General features: G+C 44.5%; 1 long non-coding RNA gene across 1 annotated transcript; it reads left to right on the top strand.

Moving 5' to 3' along the window:
* Positions 1-1451: 1451 nt before the first annotated feature.
* LOC146891768 (uncharacterized) lies at positions 1452-18078 on the top strand. Its single transcript, XR_014996950.2, has 2 exons — positions 1452-1563; positions 17537-18078. It is a non-coding gene; the product is annotated as an uncharacterized LOC146891768 (long non-coding RNA).
* Positions 18079-25431: the final 7353 nt, after the last annotated feature.

Genomic DNA, 25431 nt, shown 5'->3' on the forward strand with positions numbered 1-25431 from the left:
AAATATTCTATAGAGAGGGAGTGATGGCTTAGGGGTTAAGAGCACTGGTCATTAAGAGCACTGACTGCTCTTTCAGGGGACCCAGGTTCAGTCCCCAGTACCCACATAGTAGAAACATCTGTAACACCTGTAACACCTGTTCCGGGAGATCAGACTCCCATTTTTAGCCTTTAAGGACATTGCAGATACATGGTGCATAGACATACACGCAGGGAAAACACCCATACACCATACACACAAAGTAATTTTCAAATGAAATATCTAGATACATATATTTTCACTCTGGGTCTTTTCATATCTAAGCCCCTATATAACTCCCTATTTCTAAGTATTAGCACTGGATCTGTATTTATGTGCTAAGAGCGTAGATACTAGCAACACGCTAAGCTGGGAAGTCAGCTAGGCTGCTTGCTCCCTTTCTCTTTTCTTTTTCCTCTTCCTCTTCAGTGCTGGGAATGGAAGCCCGTGCCTTGAGCACACAAGACAAGCCCTCTCTGCCTCTGAGTAGCATGTCAAATCCAGAAGGACAAACTTTACATGTTATTTGCTACAGTGAACCAAACAAACACAATTTCCTACCATGTGGTCTTATATAAGAAAGGGGGAAAGTCTGATTTGAAATTTAAAAGCATATATCATCAGTGGAAAATAGAAATCAGGTCACTTTGTCTAAATTTATAAGTAAGAAGGAATAAAGAAGCATATGTCTGTCCTGTCACATATGGCTATTGCAGGAACTGCCATCTTCCCGCAGGCTTACTCTGGAGGAGGAGTTGCTCTTCTTCATCTTGTGTCTCCCTTAATATCTGTATACTGTCTGCATGTGCACCCAGATAATAGCAAGCTATAAACAATAGCCTTTCCCACATTAATCACTCTCAAAAGCCACAGACAACTGAGCTCTCCCTTCTAAAGCCCCTTCCCAGCTCCTTTTTTGATACCCTCAATCACGGTGTTTTGAGTAACATTTTGCTCTATCTCTTTTTTATTTTATTTTATTTTTTTTTCCATGTGGTTGCTGGGAATTGAACTCAGGACCTTTGGAAGATCAGGCAATGCTCTTAACCGCTGAGCCATCTCTCCAGCCCCCTTGCTCTATCTCTTTACCCACCCACCCCCAACAGGGTTTCTCTGTATAACAGCTCTGGCTGTTCTGGATCTCACTCTGTAGAGCAGGCTGGCCTCAGACTCACAGAAATCCACCTGCCTCTGCCTGCTCAGTGCAGGGATCAAAGGCATGCATCACGACCTGCCTGGCTATCCCTAAACTTTTAATGCACGAGTCAAGAGTATTTGTCTTGATTCAATGAGTATCTAAACCGAAAATTAAAAACATATTTGCTCGCTCTTGCTCTCTCTCTTTCTCTCTCTCTCTCTCTCTCTCTCTCTCTCTCTCTCTCTCTCTCACTTTCCACCTTCAAACCAACCCTGACAGAAAAAGTGGATGCCTTCAGGTCGGAGCCCCCAAAGTTCCCCAAGTCACTGCTGTATGAGACCTTCAGCTGCTGCAGACTGCAGGAGGAAAGAAGAGGCTGTGTTGCTTGCCCAGTGGACCCATGCCTGGTACATGCCAAGCAAACAGGGAGGGTAACCCAAGGTGGTGAAAACTGCACCCAGCTTCATCTCCAGATGTTGTCAAAACAACTTCCCCCAGAACGTTATTAATTTCAGATTGCTGCACTTAGAAACTTATTTCCCCAGAGAGTCGCAGTCAAACATTCCATGCGCAATACTCTTTATGTGACTTGCTGACGCATACATCCTAGGAGAGAAAGGAGAGATTATGGAGAAGCAGGAGCGTAGCTCAGGTCTGCATTGCTCTCCTCCTCGAACCTAGATAAAAATGGAATAGGCGTGGGCTTCTGTCTTCCAGGATGCTTGGCCTGGGCAGTGCTCGACTCCCTAAGTAGTCAAGTGTGTCTGTTCAATTTTTTCAAAGCCTCATTAGTCTAGCGTCTCATTGAGGCCTTAGCCACTGCAGCTAGTCGAACGGGGCTCCCCCTGAGTCACGCAATTTCATTTCTACCGGCTGAGTGTTTAGTTTTAGTGACACTGCCTCGCCGTGTGTTTGTCAAGGGCCAGTAATGTCGGTCATATTCCGAGGAAAGAGGTTGGCCCCTGGTGACTACTGCTGTCAGAGAGCGCTTTCTGGGTCTTGGAAGCTAATACACACCATCTCTCTAATCCTCATAACAAATGTACTTGGCAGATGACAAGATTCAAGAAATTCGTGGCACTTGTTCTGCTAGGGAGGGATAGGGTCAAAGTGAAAACTCAGATCTTCCTGACTTAAAAATGTGAGCACTGCTCAGTGCATACAAGAAATACAGGACGCTGAAGGGCCAACCTTTGGATCTTCATGATGAAATAGAGTAGACAGTAAGCACGCTTTTTTTGTTTGTTTGATTTTATTTTGTTTTGTTTTTGACTGGCCTCGAACTCTCAGAGATCTACCTGCCTTTGCCTCCTGAATGCTGGGATTAAAGCATGTGCCACCATGCCCAGCTTAGTAAGCACACATTTAAGATTATTTTTGAAGTAAAAATTCCAAGTTGAAGCTAAGGCCACAGCTCAGTGCTTGCGTAGTTGAGCAAGGGTTTAATACTCAACAACACACACACACACAGAGGGTACTACTTAATTGCAGTCCTGTTGAGCTGAGAAATAGTGAAGGAAATTATGTGCCTGGGTGGGATAATTACATAAGGACTGGAGAGAAAGAGTTTTAAAGGAGAAACGGGCTTCGCTGTTGTGGGAAAGGGGAGAGCATACCAAGTCACAACTGAGTGTGATTGCTTAGTTTCACACAGAGCTCCGCGACCCTTTGTGTAAAGGGACTGATGGAGGAAGGTCATCTGTCTATTGTTACTTTCATTGGTTAATAAAGAGACTGCCTTGGTCTTTTTGATAGGCCAGCCCTTAGGTGGATGGAGTAGACAGAACAGAATTGTGGGAGAAAGAAAGCAGAGGCAGGCAGTCGCCATGACTCTCCTCTCTGAGACAGCTGCAGGTTAGAATCCTCCTGGTAAGCCACCACCTCGTGGTGCTACACAGATTATTAGAAATGGGTTAGATCAATATGTAACAGTTAGCTAATAAGAGGCTACAGATAATGGGCCAAGCAGTGTTTAAAAGAATACAGTTTCCTGTAATTATTTCAGAGGTAAAGCTAGTTGGGAGGCGGGTAGCAGGAAGCGGCCCACCGCTCCTTCTACAAGGGACAAGTAGTAAATACCTCCGGCTCTGTGGATCGTTAACTGGCTACCATAGATATTCTGTCATCACTGGATCACACACACAGTCATGGACACTACTAAGCAAACTGGCATGGCTGTTGTTATGGTTTGAATGTTGCCCGTGCAGCTGTATTGATACAGGCGTGGTGGCACAGGCCTGTAATCCCAGAATTTGAAGAGCTGAAGCAAGGGATCACCGCTCCAGAGCCAGAGCAAGCTACATAACCAAAACCCGTCTCAAACACCAAACAAGATGTTATCACTGTTACAAATACAACACAGGTTTGACACAGTGTCAATCAGAGGCCTGGTTGATTACATAGTTGCTAATGACACTGAGATGAATGAAACAGGAGATGAGATCAAGACCAATGGAAAAATTTATCCATGGATGATCACTAGTATTCAATTACAAACACATACAAAAAAGGAGATTATAAATATGCGAGAACTAATCCTTTATCTTAAATAGAGTAATGCTTTAGGTTTGTCTATTTTATTTTATGTTCATGAGTGTTTTGCTCACATGTATGTCTGTGCACTACACGTGTGCCTGGTGTCCAGGGAGGTCAGAAGAGCACATCAAATCCCCTGGAACAGGAGATCTAGACTATGGCTGTGAACCAAACCAACATGCGGTTTCTAGAAATCTAATCCAGGCCCTCTGAAAGAACAAGTGCAAACTGGGCGTGGTGGTTTACGACTTTTATTGAAACACTTGGGAGATGAGAGAGAGAGAGAGAGAGAGAGAGAGAGAGGCAAGTAGGTCTCTGTGAGTTCAAGGTCAATCTGGTCTACAAAGCAAGTTCCAGGACAGCCAGGGCTGTTATACAGATAAACCCTGTCTCAAAACAAAACTAAACAAAAGGAACAAGTGCTCTTAACCACTGACCCATCTCTCCAGCCCACCAAGTTTGGGTGTTCCTTTATCCCACGAATGATGCTACAATTGGACCATATGAGTTGCCACATTTGAGTGTTCAAATATACACTATCCATCTCCAATGACAGATATCACATTGCATTCAAATGACATGCCCAACTCTGTATTTGGACAGAATACAACTGTGCAATCAAAGGAGCTTTCCCCATAAAAGTGCGTGAGTAATTATTTCTCCTCTCGCTCCTCCTCCTTCTCTTCCTCCTCTTTACCTCCTCTTTTTATTCTTTTTTGTTTGGTTGGCTTTTGGTGGGTTTTTTGTTTGTTTGTTTTGTTTTGTTTTGTTTTGTTTTCAATCTTGCTGTGTCAGTTTGGCTGACCTGGAACTCACTGAGTAGCCCAGGATGACTTTGAACTCACAGAATTTCTCCTGCCGCCACTCCAAGGAGCTGACATTATGGATATGCATAACCACACCTGGCTCTGAGTGATCCCTCTCCTAGAAAAATGGCTTACTAGTTATTATATAGCTAAGGGTTTTAAGTGACCAAAATATGCCACCTCAAAATATGCTTCTTTGTGTTTTTTTTTATTCTCTGAAGATATGCATGCAGGTGTGTGTGCTATGGAATATTAGTTTAAGATGTGTTACGCTTGTTTTTACTGTGAAATATTTGTTTACTGATGCAAAGATTTGTTGCTTTCTTTTATGTTGCATTTGTTCAACTCTGTAAAACTCTGTTGCTTTACCTGTCTAAAACACCTAATTGGTCTAATAAAGAGCTGAATGGCCAATAGCTAGGCAGGAACGAGAAGTAGATGGGGTTGGAATGCAGAGAGAATAAATAGAAGAAGAAACAAAGAGGGAGAAGATAGGGAAGGAAAAGGAAAGAGGACGCAAGGGGCCAGTGACAGTCAGCTACAGAGTAAGAAAGACATATAGAATAAGAGAAAGGTAAAAATCCAGAGGCAAAAGGTAGACAGATAATTTAAGAAAAACTGGCTAGAAATAAGCCAAGCTAAGGCCAGGCATTCATAAGAAAGAATAAGTCTCTGTGTATTTATATGGAAGCTAAGTGACAGCCCCCAAAGAGCAAAGAGTTAAAAAAAAACAAAAAAACAAAAAAAAACTGTGTGTACGTGTGTGTGCGCACAAACTTGAACTTGCCGCTGGGTATATGGAGGTCAGAGGTTGCCTCCTTCAGGTGACTTCTTCCATTTTTCCCCACCATGATTTTTGATACAGAATCTTTCACCGAACCTAAAGGTTGCTATTTTGGCTAGATTGACTGTCCAGAAAGCCGCAGGGATGAACCGTTTCCACCTACCCACCTTGCCAGTGCCGGGGTTATAGATACGCACCTCCACACCCAGCCTCTACATATGTGCTGGAGATCTGAACTCAGGTCTTCGGGCTTGCACTGCAAACATCTTACCAAGCAAACAATGTCCCCAGCCCAAAATGTGAGGATTGTGTGGGGGAGAAGGCTGTTCCCTGCCCGAAGATATTCTATACTGTTTAAAACAGCTATATTTTTCCTCAAACTGTGTCTTACCCTGAGAGGTTCCATTCTCTGAGCAGCAGTTGACTCTATTTTGAAGGTGTGGGATGACTGCACCTGAGTGGACATGTGAGCAGCACCCATCTGTCTGGCACCACCCACACGGCAGAGACCAATAAATGACTTATTCCTGTTCTCTGTAAACTTGTCTGTGCAATGTGAGGTTTTAGGGGGAAATATATGTATTAAAATATCAAGAAGACCAAGCCCAAGAACTTTTTGTACACACCAGATTAAGGGACGTGTGTGACTCTCTCATCTGGACAATACAGAGGTGAGCAAACAGTACTGTGATGTGATGGCACCCACCCACCTGTCATCTGACCACCCCGTGTGTGCATCAAGGGACAGACGAGCAGAGAATTCTCAACTGTCTCAGAAGCTTCAACTTTGCTTGAACCCTACCTTTGACATAGCCTATTCAAATTGTTGTCCGTTCATCTGGACCTTCCCTCTGTCTGTACATTCCTTCATCTATTCCTGGCTCTGCTTTTTGCTTCACTTTGCTCCTGAGGCTCAGCTCTAATCCTAATGCCTACCCTTGTGGCCAGCAGTTGCTTCTCCGGCTTCTTCTGCTGCTCAATTGGGCTCATTATCTTATCAAAACTCCAGCATCCCTAGCGGTTTCCAAGTCTTGGCCTCTTATGCCTTTTTGAAGTTCCTTGCCTCCTTAACCCTTTGGTATCTTTTATTTGATGATGATGATGATGATGATGATGATGATGATGATGAAGAATACAGTGTTCTGCCCTCATGTATGCCTCCATACCAGAAGAGGGCACCAGGTCTCTTTATAGATGGTTATGAGCCACCATGTGGTTCCTGGGAATTGAACTCAGGACCTGTGGAAGAGCAGCCAATGCTCTTAACCTCTGAGCCATCTCTCCAGCCCCTGGGATCTTTATAACAGATATAATATATATATATATATATAATATATATATAGATAGATAGATAATAGATAGATAGATGATTGATAGGTAGGTAGGTAGATAATTTACTATGTGATATGATTTATGATATGGGAGTTGCTATTAGTAATTTAGATTGGAATAAAAGGGCTCAAGAGCTCAGGGAGATGGCTCAGCAAATAAAAGCACTTGCCACCAAGTCTGATGACCTGAGTTCAATCTCTGGGACCCACATAGTAGAAGGAGAGAATCAGCTCCTGAAAGGTGCCTGCTGACATGCACACATATATGGCAAGTATACTGGCATGAGTGCAAGCACACACAGGTGCACATGTGCACACACACACTCACATGCACAATAAATAAATAAGTAAATAAATGATATATAATGAGATTTTAAAAAAATATTGTAATAAAAGAATCTGTGCTCATATTATTCAGGGCTATTAAAGAAGGTGGGACTATCTAGCAAATTACTGCCATTGAAACCACCATGCTTTGTTAATTTATTGTTAACCAATAAATTCAGGTATTGTATAAAGACCCAAATATATTCTTCTGTGCTTCTGACATATGGTGCTCACCATTATTTCAAACTGATTGTTTCATGAAATAGCAGGCATGAGCCACCATGAAAGCAGAAGTGACTCTTTTGTAAGGAGAAATTACACCTATAGGTGCGGAGACCTGGCTGTGTTTTGCTCTAAGTTACTCCTCATTGCGGAGATCAGAAGCTCCCAGGCGAGGCCTCGTCCTAACTGACTCCATTTTTAAAAGCAGTGCAAGCAGGGAAGCAGAATGGCTCTGCAGCTAGCTCGTGCACGCAAACAGTCACCATCTGCCCGCACAAACCCTGACACATAGACTGACAGCTTATTGACGCCAATGCAACTTCACCACCTGTGAACTCACCCATTTAAAATGGGCACACGTGGACATGCCAAGAACCACATCAGAAGAAGCAGGCCTGTGAGCTCACCATTAGACTAACAAATAATATACACCCTCATGTGGGTCATAGAAAAGGAAAAGCGCCTAACACAGTAAGGTACGTTGCCTTCCCACACAACAGATGCACCATTTGGTGTGTGTGTCATGGGAGTCACAGATCACAAACTCCCAGCGTAGGCTCTGGGGCTTCAGCTGAGCCTCCCATCGCCCACTGGAACTGTCATCTGTGTAGACTCCTTCCCCTGAAGAGTGTATGACTGAACTCATGCTGATGGCTAACCTCACGCACTACACACTAACTTTCCCTTGCCATCCCACCTGGCATCAGCTACCTGCTACCTTCAGTGAGGCTCCTTCGGACCATGAAGCCACTTTAACACCTGCTCAACCATTCTGTAATCTACATATTATGGTGTGATGTAGAATGTAGGAACTGAGAGCTGAGACTAAAAATCAAGATGGGAACAGAATAAAAGAACCCAGCCAGTGACAGGTGAAATTAAAGATAAAGACTCAGAGATGATGAAACCGGCATAGCTTGTGAATGTATTGTTTTCAATAAACCCTGACACTGGGGAAAGACACAAGAATGCTACTACATGACTGATACAGCTCCCTTTAGACAAAATGAAATCTTTATTTGTACATGAGTTTTCATTCCCTTGCCAGGAAAAATAATTCTAGATCTCAAAAGACTATATCAATGAAGGCCCCAATTTAAATCTGTAAAAATTCTGTGTTCACTTTTCCTGATTGTTCTCCTAATTTACGTGCTGTTTTAGGTTCTGTTTTATTGCTATGAGGAGACACATGACCAAGACAACTTTTAAAAGAAAGCATTTAATTGAGGGTTTACTTACAGTTTCAGAAGTTTAGTTCATTATCATCATGATGGGGAGCACAGCAGCACTCAGACAGATGTAATGCTGGGGAAGGAGCTGAGCATTCTGTATCCTGATCCTCAGGCGAGAGAGAGAGAGAGAGAGAGAGAGAGAGAGAGAGAGAGAGAGAGAGAGACTGGACCTGGCATGGGCTTTTGGAACTTCAAAGCCCACCTCCAGTGACAGACATCGTCCAACAATGTTACAGCTATTCCAACAAGGCCACACCTGCTAGTCCTTCCCAAACAGTTCTACTAACTAGGGACCAAGCATTCAAACATCCTAGCTTATGGGGGTATTCTCATGCAAACCACCTCATCTTCTACACTACTACCTACTCTGCTAAATGACCTCATGTGCTTTTTAAACTCTGGTTTAGCTGAGAATGTCATTTCAAACTGAGCTCCAAGCCACATCTATGAAAATTCCTCATTCCTTGGGGATCCCCCAGGTATGCATGACATGAGTGTGCCAGTCACCTTTCATTAGTTCTTCTGTCCCTTTAATCTGTCTTTTGTTGCAAAAGTTTCCGTCATAAACTTGGAAAAGTATGGGGGAAATTATTTCTGGTTCCCTACCAGTTGTGACCAAGAAGCTAGGGAGAACAAAATGTCCCCACTGGAGGAAGGGCTGATGAGCCCCATCTTTGGATACAATGTTGCAAACAGCTGAATTTCAAGTACCTTGGAAAAGAACCAAGAAGAGCAGGGGTGGGAGGGGATGCGTGGCTCTTCCAAGCCCCCAGGCTGATCGGGAGAGTCAAACAATGGTTTCATGTACATTCCCCAGGACGGTAGTTTGCTGCCGTGTTTAGGGAATTATCATGAGAAACACAATTACACTAGGGAAATCACTAACCCTAGGAGCTCTTGTGTTCCCTGAGATGTGTCAGGGGAGGAGTGGTAGGCGCTGTTATGACACAGAAGAGGAGCCACCAGCCTGGCTCCCACTGGAAGAAACCCATACTGGTTACAGTTGGATCGCAGCTTGGGGCCATGCAGGCTGGTTGCTACAGGCTTCCTTAAGATGTCTCCAGGACTACAAATGATGCCTTAGTTTTTAAAATAGGGTTGAAGCTCTGGTCAAATAATTCAGGACTTCCTTTTTGACATTATCCCTGAGAAGGCAACATCTTCAATAGCCGAAGGCCAGTGACAGGAACAAAAACGACCTCATTCCACATCTCTGTTACAGTGAACAGCAAATAACAGTCAGGGCTGTGCTATTACTTGCACCTTAAATGGCCTCCAGATGCCCATGTGCTAAAGGCTGGTCATAGACTGTATTACAAAGTAGTGGAACCTTTCAAGGTAGAGAAAATAAATACATTAATTAAATTTTTAGAAAGTCAGGCATTTGGCTGGCAATGGTGGCACATACTTTTAATATCAGCACTCCAAAGGTAGAGGCAGGCAGATCTCTGAGTTCGAAGCCAGCCTGATCTACAGAGTAAGTTCCAGGACAGCCAGGACAACACAGAGAAATCCTGTTTCAGGAAAAAAAAGAGAAGGGGTAGTGAGGTCTAATGGAAGTTATTAGGTCACTGGGATGTGTCCTCAAAGGGCATTGTGGAATATTTGTTTCTTCCTCTTTTTCATCTTGGGTCCCAGCCACGAGGTGGGGAGAATCACTCCATGGTGTGCTGCCTTGACACACACTCATCGGCAACAGAGCTAAGCAACTGCAGGCCAAGCCTGTTAAAGCTGGAAGCCAAAATCAACATTTTCTTATGCTAAGTTTTTTATCTCAGGCATGTATTATTGTGAAAGCCAGCTAACATGAGCAGTAGCACAGGGTGGCACAGGGTGGCACAGGTGGACATGAGGTATTTCTCGGGTTGATTATAATAGAACAAGTCATAAATCCTCCGAGTTCGACTCCAAATGGTACTATGATGGACACATCCTCAGAGGCTGAGTTGAGGCTATATTATTGGTTATTAAAACACTAGCCCATCTCTGACGTTGACTCCCTTGAGTCAGTGTTAATTCATGAGCACCATGGTCAAAAGACTGACTGACAGCTCCTGCATAGAGCACTGGACTCCCTCCCTCCACACAGCCTACCATACAACGTTTTTAGTGTTCAATGCTTTAACAAAGGCATCTCTCGCCCTAAGAACTCTACTTTGGTAACACCTGCATGGAACATTTTATGTCAGGGACTATGTTAGGCCTGAAAAACACAAAGAGCGGGGTCTATATCTTTCCCATTCTGTGAATGAGGAAACAGAGCATATAGAAATTAATTATCACCGGGCAGTGGTGACACACGTCTTTAATCCCAGCACTCGGGAGGCAGAGGCAGGAGGATCTCTGTGAATTCAAGGCCAGCCTGGTCTACAAGAGCTAGTTCCAGGACCAACTCCAAAGCTACAGAGAAACCCTGTCTCAAAAAATCAAAAAAAAAAAAAAAAAAGATGGGAAGTAGAAAGTAGAAAAAGACAAGATCTCCTGAGTAAATTGGGAGCATGGGGACCTTGGGGGAGGATTAAAGAGGGGAGGGGAGAGGCACGGAGGAGAGCAGAGAAAAATGTAGAGCTCAATAAATGTCAATAAAATAAAATAAAACAAAAAACACAAAAAAAGGAAAAAGAAAGAAAACGAAGAAGAAATGATTTAATTACTTAGTTTGAATGTTTATTTCCTAGAGATGAGGAAGCTGAGAGATCAGGTCACGTGCCGTGGTTGTAGGTCAGGAAGTGGCTCTGAGTTAGTGTCCCTCACTGAAGCCTGCTGTTCTCTTTGAGTCTGAGCTTTTCATGTTCTGAAGACACGTGCCGTTCCCCAGTATCCTGGTGCAACCAGATACGACTTTACATTTTTCTGTAAAAGGTGTGTTCCGTCTGCATCAGGCTGATGAGGTCAAACGCTAAGCTCCCGGGCTCAGGACACTTGCCAAGTGCTTAGTTACCTTTGCAGTTAGTTCTCTAGGGATTTCAGAAACCATATCTAAATATGGAGTTGATAGCAGCTTCTAGAAGAGGCTCATAACCCCAAAAAGTCATTCCTTCCTCCTTTCAGAAACACAGCTCTCGCCTGCCTGCCTGGGCACTGTGCATGGCTCTTCCCTTCTTGTCTGGGGAGAGGACTTCCTTCTTGAGTCGGGAGAAGAGTGTCTCTCACCAGGCAGCAAAGCCCTTTCCTGGGAACCTGAACAAAAACTGCTTTCTGTAAAGCAGGATGACATCTCGATGCCTTTCCATCCTGAACACGAACTAAATGGAACAAAGCCCAAAATCCCCAGAACTATCGCGTATCTCTGTACCATTTCCTGCCTCTTCAAAATGATATCAAGTGGGCTGGGGATGTGGTTCAGCAGTAGGGTACTGGCCTATTATGCATAAGGCTCTGTGTTCAGTCCCCAACACCTGCACACACACACACACACACACACACACACACTCACTCACTCACTCACACTCCCAGTGAGTGGGAGATGGCACTAGTAATACCACTAGTGACATAGATTTTTCCAGACACAATACCCAGGGAGTTTCCCCTGCCTAGCCCTTTTGTTTGTAACTCTTTGTATGCTGAGTTTAGAGTCACTGCCAGCTAAGCCATAGTACTTCGAAGAACTGGGGAGACGGGGAAAGAACTGGGTTTATCGCGGGAGGATTCTGTGCCCTACAAGCCTAGTCTTGACTTAAAGACTTGACTATTGATTTCTTGCCAAAGTCATAGAGTACTGAAGATCCACAGACACCCCTTATCTTAGAGGTGTTTTCAGTCTTTTTAAAATTTTATTCATGTGTTCAATTGTGTTCAATCATTCAATAAAGAGATTTTGTTTTTTGTTTGTTTGTTTGTTTGTTTTTTGAAACTGGGTTTCTCTCTCTAACAGTCCTGGCTGTCCTGGAACTCTCTTTCGAGACCAGGCTGGCCTCGAACTCACTGAGATCCACCTGCCTCTACCTCCCAAGTGCTGGAATTAAAGGCGTGTGCCACCATTGCCCAATTTAATAAAGAAATATTTAATTATCCTTCACAGGCAACTTTCTCTGTTTCAAAACTTCATTTTAAAGACTAGCATGTAGGCCCATGTTGGAGCACATGCTTAGCAAGCACAGGCCTTGGATCACTCTCCAGACTCCTCTAACATGATACGGTGAAAGAAGAGTACAGTGGTCTTTTGAAAACAGGGTTTTTCAGTCGGGCAGTGGTGGCCCACGCCTTTAATCCCAGCACTCAGGAGGCAGAGGCAGGCAGATCTCTGTGAGTTTGAGGCCAGCCTGGTCTACAGAGTGAGTTCCAGGACAAGCTCCAAAGCTCCACAGAGAAACTTAAAAAAAAAAAGATATATATATATGTGTGTGTGTGTGTGTGTGTGTGTGTGTGTGAATGTATATATTTATATAGAGTACTTTCAGAAAATATCCCAAAGAGACCCGTGATTTTGGTTGGGAGCAGGTCAGTGGCAGGGCACGCCTGACAGAACAGAAATGTCTGTGCTTTGTGAACAAGCTTACCTTCAGCCTTTAGATATGATGTGGTAGCATGGACCCAGTACTTACTGAGTGCCCTTGTCCTAACTGCACGCTGCATTCCTGGGGACCGTAAAAGTCCTGACAGCATGAACACATGCCTCTGAACAGAACGAGGTCTGTATGACTAGCTTCCTTGCCAAAAAAAACAAGCAAATGAACAAAGAGTCACTGCCGGCATTTTCAAGACTTTGGTAGTACCGGGAGACGCAGGAAGTGCTGCGTCTAAACCACACAGAGAGTGCCTGCAAGTCTCCTCTTCAGCCAGAACAGCTAACAGTAATGCATTGCGGCATTCTCCCCAACACTGTGCTCTGTTCCATTCTGTGAGGAGTCACTGCAGGTTGTCTGGAGGTGGCAGATAAAGATGTAGCCAACGGGGTAACCCCTCTTTCCATCTACGGGTTTTTGATAGAGTTCTGCAGAACTTCAAGAGAGGAGGGAGCGGCCCTAGGTGCTGAGGCAGCTGTGAAAGAAGCCACAGAGGAGGGCAGTTTTAACTAGCTTCTGATTAGACTTGGGTGGAGGCGGTAAACAGAGGTCAGAGGTTTGCTGGGGAGAAAGCAGCCCGTTCACTGAGAGTTGATGCTCTTCATAAGCCTCGCTGTTGTTGTTCTCGTCCATGAAAATACTATTTCTCTCTCCTCCACTCATTTAAGATACTTATTTTGTGGATTTTAGAGCCATTCCAGGCAGTCGTGTATAATGTTCAGGTAAAAACTGCCCAACTAAAGAGTAAGCAGATCCTAGTTTGGGTCTCAGTCCAAACCTTGGACTGTGGTGCAGCCCCTGTAACACTGAAGGCCCAGTAAGGGAAAGCTGTTACCTCCCAACCAAAAGAATGGGATGTACGTCTCCAAGAAGGCACGGCATTGTCTCTTCCCTTCATAGTTATAGCCAGTCAGGTGGGTTAATGGCCTGACTTAATGATAGATTGACCTATCACCATGCTAAAGAGGTGGGAGTAATAATTATTTTTTTTAAATTATGTCTCTTATTTTTTGAGATTACAATATAATTATATCATTTTCCCCTTTCCTTTTCTCCCTTTATAGTCTCCCACATATTTCTCCTTTCTCTCTTTCAGACCTACCTCACACAAATTAAGAAAACATTCTTTTCTCTCTTTCTTTTTCTCTTTCCTTTCTTGATTCTCCCTCCCTCTTCTTCTTCCTCTTCCTCCTCCTCCTCTCCCTCCTCTTCCTCCTCTTCCTCCTCCTCCTCCTCCTCCTCCTCCTTCTTCTCTCTCTCTCTCTCTCTCTCTTTCTCTCTCTCTCTCTCTTTTAAAAAATGGTCTCATATAACCCAGGCTGGCCTCAAACTCCTGATGTGGTCCAGCATGACCTTTAATCTCTGATTACCATTTATGCCACCACTCCCAGTTTGTGCAATGCTGGGGATTGAACCCAGGCTTTCTGTATGGCTTTTGGCCCTGGTCTCATTGAGAGTGACTGGTTCTCACATGGAAATATGAGACAAGGGAGTGGGAGAAGAAATTTGCTTATTGGGAAAATATCTTAAGATCTCGTTTTATTGGTATTGTTGTTTTTTGTCAAATGGGGTCTCATGTCATTTAAATTGGCCTCCCACTTGTTCTTCTGCAGCCAAGGCTGACTTTGAACTCCTGATTCTCCTGGCATTCCAAGTGCTGTGGTCACAAGTGTGGATCACCATCTCCAAGACCTTGTACATGCTAGGCAAGTGCTCTACAGCCTCTCCCTTACTAGATTGTCCAGCTGCACTACAAACTAAATAGACATAAGGCATATTAACAGGTGACTTTAAAACATCTTAATGACCTGCATACACATAAAAGTCCCCATAAACATGGGACTCTGGGAAGGTCAGACGATTAAAGCTTATACAGCATCCTGACCAACAGAGAGGACTGGGGCTGCCGGCCTGTAATCCCAGCATGTGAGAGTCAGAGGCAGGAGAACTACAGACTCATTGCCTGCAGGAGCCTGGGGTGTCTGTGGAGTGGCACAAGTTAGGGAGAGCGGGGAGAAGCAGGCTGTGGTACGTTTGCCTTGTGCAGATGAGGCGGTAGTTGTCTGCGAACAGTCTGTAGAGCCGGTGACCAGGCCTAAAGTCAACTTCTTGTCTCCTCTCCTGTGACCCAGTTTATGAAATTCCTGGGTGGGGGACTCATGGCAATTGAGCGCCTTTTGGAGGGCCCCTCTTTAGATATATAAAGAGAGCCTGTAACCAGCTCCTCAACTGTCTTGCTGGAAAGCAACAAGCTTTAAAAGTATTGTACTTTAGGTAACTTTTTTTAGCTCTTTCACCTTGCTTTAGTGTGTGTGTGCGTGCGTGTGCATGTGCGTGTGCGTGCGTGTGCATGTGCGTGTGCGTGCGTGTGCATGTGCGTGTGCATGTGTGTGTGCATGCGTGTGCATGTGCGTGTGCGTGCGTGTGCATGTGTGTGTGCTCAAAAGTATGCTTGTTGAGTAAGGGCTTTACTACTGAGCAGCATTCCCAGCCTGAAGTTAGCCATTTTAAAACATAAAATTCAGTGTTTTTTTTTCCCTTAAAACTTTATTTGTTTTTATTTTATGTGTATTGGTGTTTTGCCTGCATGCAAGACTATGCACTAAGTGCTTGCGGTGTCTGATTAAGCCCAAAGAGGACATCGGCTCCCCTGGAACTGGAATGACAACAGGTTGTTAGCCTCCCTGTGGGTACTGGGAATTGAATACAAGTCCTCTGGAAGAGCAGCTAGTATTTTTAAACATTGAGCCATCTCTCCAACCCCTAGTGGCATTTCCTGTCTTCTTTACGTTGCAAAACCATTACCTCTATCTAGTTCCAAGGCATTTTCATCACCTCCAAAGGTAGCTGTGTACCAATCAGACAATCATTCTTCACACCGTTCTCCCAGCCCCTGCTACACCAACCAACGCTCTGTCTCTATGTCACTGTGTGACTTGCTTCTTTTTATAGCATACTGTTTTTCCAGCTCACCCCTGGGACAGCTTGCATCTGCACTGCATTGTCCCCTGTTGGCAAATATTCCATTGTGCGGATGCTGCAATCGGTGTATTGATATGTCAACTGATGGACATCTTGGCCATTTCCACTTCTTGCTTAGGAGCAATGCTGCTTTGAATATTCGTGAGTGAGTGTCTGTGTGAACTATACATTCCTTTTCAAAGAAGCATTAGCTTTTATCTGAATCCATGTACTTTATGCATCTACCAGTTCTTTGAGCCATCTTTTCAGGATAATTAGAAACTCTGTTGACTCACAGCCTCCTTTCCTGAAAGCCCAATGCAATTTTATTTGTGAAGGCCTAAACCCCATCAGTCTGTGCTATTTATATTGCCAATAAGAACATTAAATTAAGAAATCACTTAAGGTTGGCATGGTGACACTCACCTTTAATACCAGCAATCTGGAAATGGAGGCAGGTGGATCTCTGTGAGTTCTGAATCAGCCTGGTGTATATACCACGTTCTAGGCTAGCCAGTGATACACAGTGAGGTCCTCCCCCACCCCTCCAAAAAAACTTACAGGGCTAGATTGACGACTTGGTGACTCTGGAGGATCCAGATTCAATCCCCAGCACCCACATGGCCGCTCATAACAGCAGGCTGTAGCTGCAGTTCCAGGGGCCCCACGTCCTCTTCTGGCTTCCAAGGGCCAGACATGGTGTACAGAAATTCTTGCTAACAAAACACCCATATACACAAAAATAATAAAAGTTTTTAAAGTTTTAGATAGTCATTAAAGGGGCTCGGGATATGGCTCAGTCAGTGGGATGCTATACCTCCCAGGTCCATCTGCCCAGGGGTGGCACTGCCCACAATGAGCTATGCCCTCCTACAACAATCTTTTTTTTTTTTTTTTTTTTTTTTTTTTTTTTTTTTTTTTTTTGGTTTTTCAAGACAGGGTTTCTCTGTTGCTTTTGGAGCCTGTCCTGGAACTAGCTCTTGTAGACCAGGCTGGCCTTGAACTCACAGAGATCCACTTGCCTCTGCCTCCCGAGTGCTGGGATTAAAGGCGTGCATCACCACTGCCCAGCTTTCCCACATCAGTCTTTGACGTTCCACAGAGACACGTCCACAAGACAATCTGACGGAGGCATTTTCTCCACTCCAGCTGATGTCAAATTGATAAAAAATCTAATTAGGGTAGGCGGTCTAGAACATATGAAACTCAGAGAAAGATTCGACTCAGTGCTAGAGTGTTAGAGGATATGCATGTATGTGGTCCTGGGTTCAATTCCCAGCATTACAAAAATACAAAAAGGTCACATGGTTGAATCTCAAATAGCCTTTTATACTGGGAAGAGGAGAAGGCAATGGGGTAGTTCTGGACAGTTTTATTGGATATATATATCCAATATATATATATATGGTTTAGATACTATCCCCCCCAAAGCTCATGTTCTGAGATTGGTTTTCGGAAGATAATTGATTTGTGGGGGCTCTGACTTCATGAATGATTTCATCTACTGAGGAATTCATAGCTTAATAGGTCTCATGTGGAGGACTTTGGTAGTAAACAAGCTCTCTCTGCTCCCTGATCTCCATGAAGCAAGCAGCTTTCCAAACAACCAAGCAAGGGACCACGAACTGAAACCATGATCCATATGCTCTCTTGTTCCTTCTCATTGATTTCTCCCAGGTTCTTTGTCACTGTGACCAAAGCAGAGTAACACAAAAAAGGTGGTGCATGCTCTTTGGAGAAACGACTGAGCCCGGAGAGCAGGCAATGGCCTGAGGCGCTGCTCCTGCGGCTTTACCTGAGATGGTTGATCTGCGGATTCTCTCACTGTGACGTGCATCTCGTCTTCTGTGGTGTCGACATCTTAGTTCAGAGACTTTCTCCAGCTCCAACGCATCAAAGTCCCATACTTTGGGATGTCATGTGCTGAGCCCCAACAATGGAAGTGGTGTGGCAGTAACTCCATTCATTATCTACGTGCTCAAGATTCAATCTTTTCAGTTTTTGAAGTCCTTTAATTAGAACATTTCTCCCTTCTCTTTCCTCCCTCCAAACCCTCCCATAAAACCCTTCTCACTCTGCTTTGAATTCCTGGCCTCTTTTTGTACAAAATGTTATTTGCCTCCATGTATGATATACATGTATATTCACAAATAACCTGTTCTGTCTGTATAATACTACCTATATCATGTTCTCAGGGCTGATTGGCACTGGAAAACCAATCAGTGTGCTCTTTCTTGTCAGTTTTTAATCTTATTTCTTGTTGGAAGCACAGCACAAAGGTCCCTGTGCCCTCAGAGCTCTAGGGAGACCAGAAATGTGAAGCACACATTTTCCAAGGGGAAAGACGTAAAACCCGATCTTCTATCCAGAAAGCTGGGAATTGGAGTGATTAATAGCCAGGGACCTGCTTTATCTGTTGGACCAGGTCATATCAAGCTCCTACAACCAGGACCAGACACTGCTAATAATATAAATGAACATAATATAACTATAGCCAGAGGCTCCCACAACCAGACTGGAGACACATAAGAGTCTAAATGGCCCTTATATTCACTGTATAGCCAGGCTCCCCCAAACTCCCACAACCAGGACCAGAAGTGGCTAATAGCCCAAATGACCTTTATACTGTATGACTGAGACCAGGCCAGACCCTTCCCTAGGCCCTTAAACTAGTACAGGTAACATCTCTAGAACCCATCTTCTCGGAAGAAATGGCATGCACCCCGAGTCAAGTTTCGATGTAACTATGTTTCCTTGTACACCAGGGATTGTATTACACCAGGAAACCTTTTCCCAAATTATACTGTTTAAATTTATTGGGAATAAAATGCCTGGTATCAGGCTCCCCTAAGTCTTATTCCAAGTTGACGAACTCAGTGTGGACCAAGTGTTCATTCTCATCTCTTTAAGATTTGCTTCTCTGCCTGCTGTGAGCACTTACAATCGTTCCTTTCAATTTATTTGTTTCTTGATTGGTTGGGTTTTTTTTGAGGCAGGATTTCTCTGTGTATTTCTGACTGTCCTGGAATTTGTTCTATAGACCAGACTGGCCTCAAACTCAGAGATCTGCCTGCCTCTTCCTCCTGAGTGCTGGGATTAAAGACATGCACCACCACCATCTTGCGATTTTATTTATTTTTAATTAAAATTATTTATTTATTTATTGTGTTCTCCTGTGTCAGGGCACATAAACCATGACACTCATGTGGAGGTCAGAGCACAGCTTGAGGGAATCAGTCCTTTCCTTCCTTGTGGGTCCTGGGGATTGAACTCAGGTCATCAGGCTTGGCAGCAGGTCCCTTTACCGCCTGAGCCATCTTCCCACTGGAGGCTCAGTTTTTGAACTGTCACAAACATTTACTGTTTGCTGATGAATCTTGCTGCTAACAGGATCACCACAGATAAGGTTTATTAAGGCCAAAGAAGGGAAGCACAGAGCTGACGGGTTTTTAATGGCCCTGACTTCCCACTGAAGTTGTAAGATCTTGAGAACAAAGATTATGTCTTGTTTGTAGCTGGGTGGTAGGGACATCAGATATATTCCGTACTTGCTAAATAAAAGAATGAGAGAAGATGCGTGTTGGAGGAGATTTTTCTAGCTTTTGCCCCCCTCAGCCCCCAGCCCCACTCACTTCTGAAGCACCGGATGGGTGCTGTGTGGTGATGGTAGAGCCGCCACTTGAGAGAGCAGTGGCAGTCCTTTCGATCCATGGACACACAGGCTCTTTCTGCTTTGCGCTTCTATTCGGATGGATCAATTGTGATGACTGCCTTGTCCCAGAGCAGACAGGACTGCATGGCATTTCCCAGCACTCGCTGTTAATTTCATGCACCGTCGGGTTTCTGCTCTTTCCCATTTCCATTAGACTCTGCGTCCCGCACTGCGATGCCAGAAGCCCACTGGGGAATACCGTGGGACTTGGTGGCGTGCTTAGGTGGAGGAGGCCACCGGCAACTCCAGAGAGAACACACCCTGAGCGACCGCCACCCACACTAAGCTTGCTCTCCAGATGAGGGACAGTCACTCACTCTCGTACCCACTGCCACCACGGCATTATGAACGCATTCCCCAGTCACCACTAAGCCAAGATGGCCACCGTGCTCTTGATGCGGCATTCCAGGCAGCAGCTGGCGGTTTTCTATGTCATTGATTGGCAATCTTACAGGATTTATCACAAACAATATAAAAGGAAAGATGGTCTGTTCCCAGACTGGATTCAGTTTTCATTGTGGCTCAGGTCCTTTTGATCATAACGGAACCTTAAAAACACAATACTGTTTTCTCCTAACATCAAAGTCTGCAAAGTCAGAGTAGGAAAAGAAAATCTCTACAAAGATATCTTTTAAAAATTTGGGTTGAGGAGATGGCTCAGTGGAACAAGAGTGAAGACCCCAGCACCCACATACTTGCTAGGTGGGAGTGGCAGCCTCCTTGCAATCCCAACATGTGGGAGGGGAAACAAGGGATCATAGTATCAAGCTGGGGAGCTAGATTAGCTGAAATGGAAAGTTTTGGATTCAAGTGTAGGACCTTGCCTCAATACATAAGGTAGACAGTGATCTAGGAAGATACTTGATGTCAACCTTGGGTTTATATATATTCACACAGGTACACATACATGTGCACAGATATATGCACCTACATACAGTGAATATGAACACACACATACACACACAAATAAATAAAAATCTGTCTGCGATAGTGGTTCATGATTTTATTTCCAGATTCAGGAAGCTCAAGACTGTCCTAGGCTGAGCTAGGACAACCTGGGCTACACAGTGATACCCTGTCTTTAAAACAACCTAACAAAATAAATGAATAAATAAAATTTAGGTCCAGGGGTTTATCTCAATGGTAGAAGGTGTGCTTAGTATGCACTAGGGCTTTCATTTACTATCCAACACCAAAAAGGTTCAAATAAAAAATAGTATTTAGGGCCAGGCAGTGGTGGCACACACCTTTAGTCCCAGCACTCAGTAGGCAGAGGAAGGCAGAGCTCTGTGAGTTTGAAATAAGCCTAGTCTGCAGAGAGAGTTCCAGGACAGCCAGGGCTACACAGAGAAACCATGTCTTGAAAAAACAAAATAATGAATGATTAATAACAATAATAAATATTTAGCGCTTTTGAAGCATGGAGAACAAAACATTTACTGGTGCACATTCTCACCGCTCGTGCACTTCTCATCAGTACTAGATGACAATTACAGCATCACATTAGTGACAGGGAACAGTTAGAAATGCTAAGCTTGCCGGGTATGCTAGCACACACCTTTAATCCCAGCACTCAAGAGGCAGAAGCAGATGGCTCTCTGAGTTCAAAGCCAGCCTGGTCTATAGAGCAATTTCCAGGACTACACAGAGAAACCCTGACTCAAAAGAAAGAGAGAGAGAGAGAAAGAGAGAGGGAGGGAGGGAGGGAGGGAGGGAGGAGAGGGAGAGAGAGAGAGAGAAAGAAAGAAAGAAAGAAAGAAAGAAAGAGAGAGAGAAAGAGAGAGGGGAGAGGGAGAGAGAGAGAGGAGGGGAGAGAGAGAAAGAGAAAGAGAAAGAGAAAGAAAGAAAGAAAGAAAGAAAGAAAGAAAGAAAGAAAGAAAGAAAGGGAGAGAAATAATTTTGAGAGCATAGTGAGAGCTGACAGCTTCGGTCCCTGTGCTTTCTAATTGCCACACTTAGTAATTATTCACAGTTTTTACAGGTTCCTCTCAAAAATGCAAGTGCGTTAAGTGAAAATGCAGGAGGCCAGTGTTTTGGATGGGCTTCTGGGCTACCTCCCAACAGATCAGACAAGTTCACCTTGCCTTTGTCCTCACATGCCAAAAGATGACCCCAAGTAACCTGATGTTAGCTGATTGGTTGTCTCCCCAGTGTTCTGGTCGCCTTCAGTGTCTGTTGCCACTCTCTGTGGCCTCTAAAGCAGACCCCGGCTGCTTGGCTCATTGGGATGCTTGTTTCATTCTTTGGGATGAAGTACTGCCCATCTAGTTTAAAAAAAAAAAAAGGCAATTGAGAAACTGAGATTAAAGGAAACTGCTTTAACCGTGTCCTTTAATGGATCATATATATTCTTTTACAAATTTTACCAAAAAGAAGAGGATAAAGAGCCAAGCTTGATGGAATAAAGTTAAAAAAAATAAAATAAAAAAGACTAAACGTAGAGAACACATGGTTCATGACGAAAGGAAACGGAGGAGGAAGTGAAGGAGGGGGAAGAAGGAAAGGAGAAAGAAAATGGGACACTCTATGACATGCTCTGTTTGTGTGGTCATTTGCAGCAGGGTTTCCCTATGTGCCCCTGGCTGGCCTGATACTCACTATGTAGCCCAGGCTGGGCTCCAGCTTATAGCAATCCTCCTACTGCAGCCTCCCAAGTGCTGGCCTGAGCCACCACACCCACCTGTGGTTTATTCTCTTTCAGCTGATTAACACACTTTGGCATTCTTTTCGGCTGTACCCTACCCACTCATTCACATGGATTTCTAACACATGTAAGCGTCCTTACCAGTGGCAGGGTATCTTTTAAAGATTCCAGTGGGCCCCTGGAACCACCGGAAATACTGCTTATCAGTAAGAGGGAGTCTAATGGCCACTCCACCCTGAAAGCCTCTGATTGCTTCTAATCAGTGTTTCACCCTTTCTCTCAAAATCCAGCAGTTTCACTTCATCTGGCAAATGCCACTGCAAGGCGGAACATCTGCGGGACCGGGGTGGGGAGGAGGGGACACAGGATGAGGAATAAATGTTGCAATGTACCAGAGTGAAGATCTTTTGCAGTGAGTCCGAGCTGGCTGCTATCCCAGCCAGCGGGATGCGAACGGGGGTCCCTGATAAACCTGGAGGAGAGGAATGGAAGGGCAAGAGACACTAGAAACGACAGACAGGATTTCTGATCAAGCCATGCTTTATTATTCCTCAGAAGCTGTTATATAGCAAATGGGCAAGGGGGAGGGGAGGATGTCAGGTCTGCTGGAATTAAGGTGCAGAGACATCCCTAGCAGATAAGGAAAATACTGAGGGTCTGTGATCGTTGACTAACAAAGGAAAATGCTAATGTTTTCTAAAAGCCTGGGGCCTGCAGGTCTCTAGGCTAATTTCCTAGGTGGGGAACTTTCCCTGCAAAGATGAATATATTACTTGTGAACTTAAGATGGCTGTAAACAAAATACAGATCTCAAAATACAGGTCTTTGCTTCTGGCAGGCTGTCACATGATGTGGCTAAGGGTCATCACCCTGCCCATCAATGCAGCATCTCTCCTTGCAGAGGCTTCAGATTGATGGTGTTGCCCCAAACATTCTTTCATTATAGTCACAGTTGGCATATTCATATACCTGCTGAGTCCACTGGGCCATTGTGTCTTCCTCCAAGATGCCTGGACACTGTATGTGTGTGTGTGTGCGTGCGTGTGTGTGTGTGTGTGTGTGTGTGCGTGTGCGTGTGTTTGCGTGTGTGCAGGTGCATGTGTGTCCCATGTCTGTGGAGACCAGAGACCAATCTCAGCCGTTATTCCTCAGGTGACATTTGTCATGTGGTTATTTATTTTTGTTGTTTGAAGACAGGAACTCTCACTGGCCTGGAACTCACTCAGAAGCAGTCCTGATGGGCAGCAAATCCCAGGGGTCTCTTATCTCACCCTCTCCAGTGCTCAGCGTATACTCAAGAGCCACCCTGCTCAGCTTTAACATGTGGATCCTGGGAAAGTTAGACTCAAGTCCTCAGGCTTGGACTGCAAGTACCTTACCAGCTGAGCTACCACCCCAGCTCAACAAACACGTTTTAAAAGTTATCCAAGTAAAAGGACCCTGACTCTGTCGCTTTCTACACTGCCTGGAAATTGAGGGGATCCATTTAAATAGAATTGAAAGGTGTCTCATTTGCCTTCTTGATAAATGCAAGTCCTAGAGCAAAGACTTGAGCCATCCTAAGTTCATCTACTGGAGATAATGATGCCCATTACATAAGGCTGTCCAGATGATGTCCTACACAAAAATGAACATATATGGTATGCTCACACTTACAGAAATCTGCCAGTGCCTGTGTCTTAAAGTTCTGTGGCTCTGAAGAGTCCCCATGACCATGGCAATGTTTTTTGTCGTTTTGTTTTTCGAGACAGGGTTTCTCTGTAGCTTAGGAGGTTGTCCTGGAACTCATTCTGTAGACCAGGCTGACAGAGATCCACCTGCCTCTGCTTCCCTAGTGCAGGGATTAAAGGTGTGTGCCACCACCGCCTGGCTCATGGTAACTCTTATAACATTTAATTGGAGTTGGCTTACAGTTCAGAGGTTTAATCCATTATCATCATGGCAGTACGTATGGCGTTGCACAGGCAGACATGGTGCTGAAGAGCAGCCGAGAGCTCTATATCTGGATCTGCAGGCACAGGGAGAAAGAGTGAAACCTCAAAGCTCACCTCCAGTGACACACTTCTTCAACGAGGTCACACCCCCTCCAAGGCCACACCTAATGGTGTCACTCTCTATGAACCTATGGGGGCCATTTTCATTCAAACCACCACAACATATTTATCTACCAAAAGATGTTTGAAATATGTTCACTTAAATGTTCACCTTGGCTTTCTCTGGCAGTGAGACCTGTGGAAATTCTTGTGTTATAATCATTATTGTTTTGAGACAGAGTGTCACTGTATAGCCCTGACTTGCTTGGAATGCACAAAGACCCACCTGCCTTAAAGGTGTGCAGCGCTACACCTGGTCCTGAGACTTCTCATGACATGACAAAACGAACTCTTACATAAAATAAACCATAGTTATCAGGACTCTGTTGCATACGGTCCTGAGTGAATACACAACCTTCAAGTCCCCGTGAGGATTAAACGTGGTGATGGTTGTTCTTTGTTTGGCTTTGGTTTGGTTTGGGTGTTGGAGATGGAACCCAGAGTCTCTCAAATGTTAAGCATGTGCTCCACCATTGTGCTACCCCACCGGCTATAGTATTGATGTTTGTCCAGAGCCTGGAACATGGAGATGTCTTACTTGCCAATTGATGAGATTTCAGGTTTCCTCTTCATAAAGGGAATAAAAATTGACAATGTGTCATAGAGTGTCAGCTAACATAGAAACCACAGAGGACCCCAAGAGCTGTTACAGACTATATCCCGAGTTATGAGCCCAAATAAATCCTTCCTCCCTTCAGTCACTTCTTGATCACATCAGGCTCTCTGAGCAACCAGCATCCCTTCTGAACAGGATGGCATGGAGGGACAAAGTTGACACTTATGATAAGGACCAGGGTATCTTACAAGATCCAAGGATGGCCAGGCAATGGTGGTGTACACCTTTAATCTCAGCACTGGGGAGGCAGAAGCAGGCAGATCTCTTTGAGTTAGAGGCCAGCCTGGTCTACAGAGTAAGTTCCAGGTCACCAAGAGCTACATAGAGAAACCCTGTCTTGAAATGTCAAAATAAAAAAAAAAATCCAGGGATGAAAATTTAGTTGGGGGGCTGGAGAGATGACTCAGTGGTTAAGAGCATTGCCTGTTCTTCCAAAGGTCCTGAGTTCAATTCCCAGCAACCACATGGTGGCTCACAACCATTTGCAATGAGGTCTGGTGCCCTCTT

This window comes from Myodes glareolus, chromosome 13, assembly GCF_982192425.1.
Source record: "Myodes glareolus chromosome 13, mMyoGla1.1, whole genome shotgun sequence".
Classification (NCBI taxonomy): domain Eukaryota; kingdom Metazoa; phylum Chordata; class Mammalia; order Rodentia; family Cricetidae; genus Myodes; species Myodes glareolus.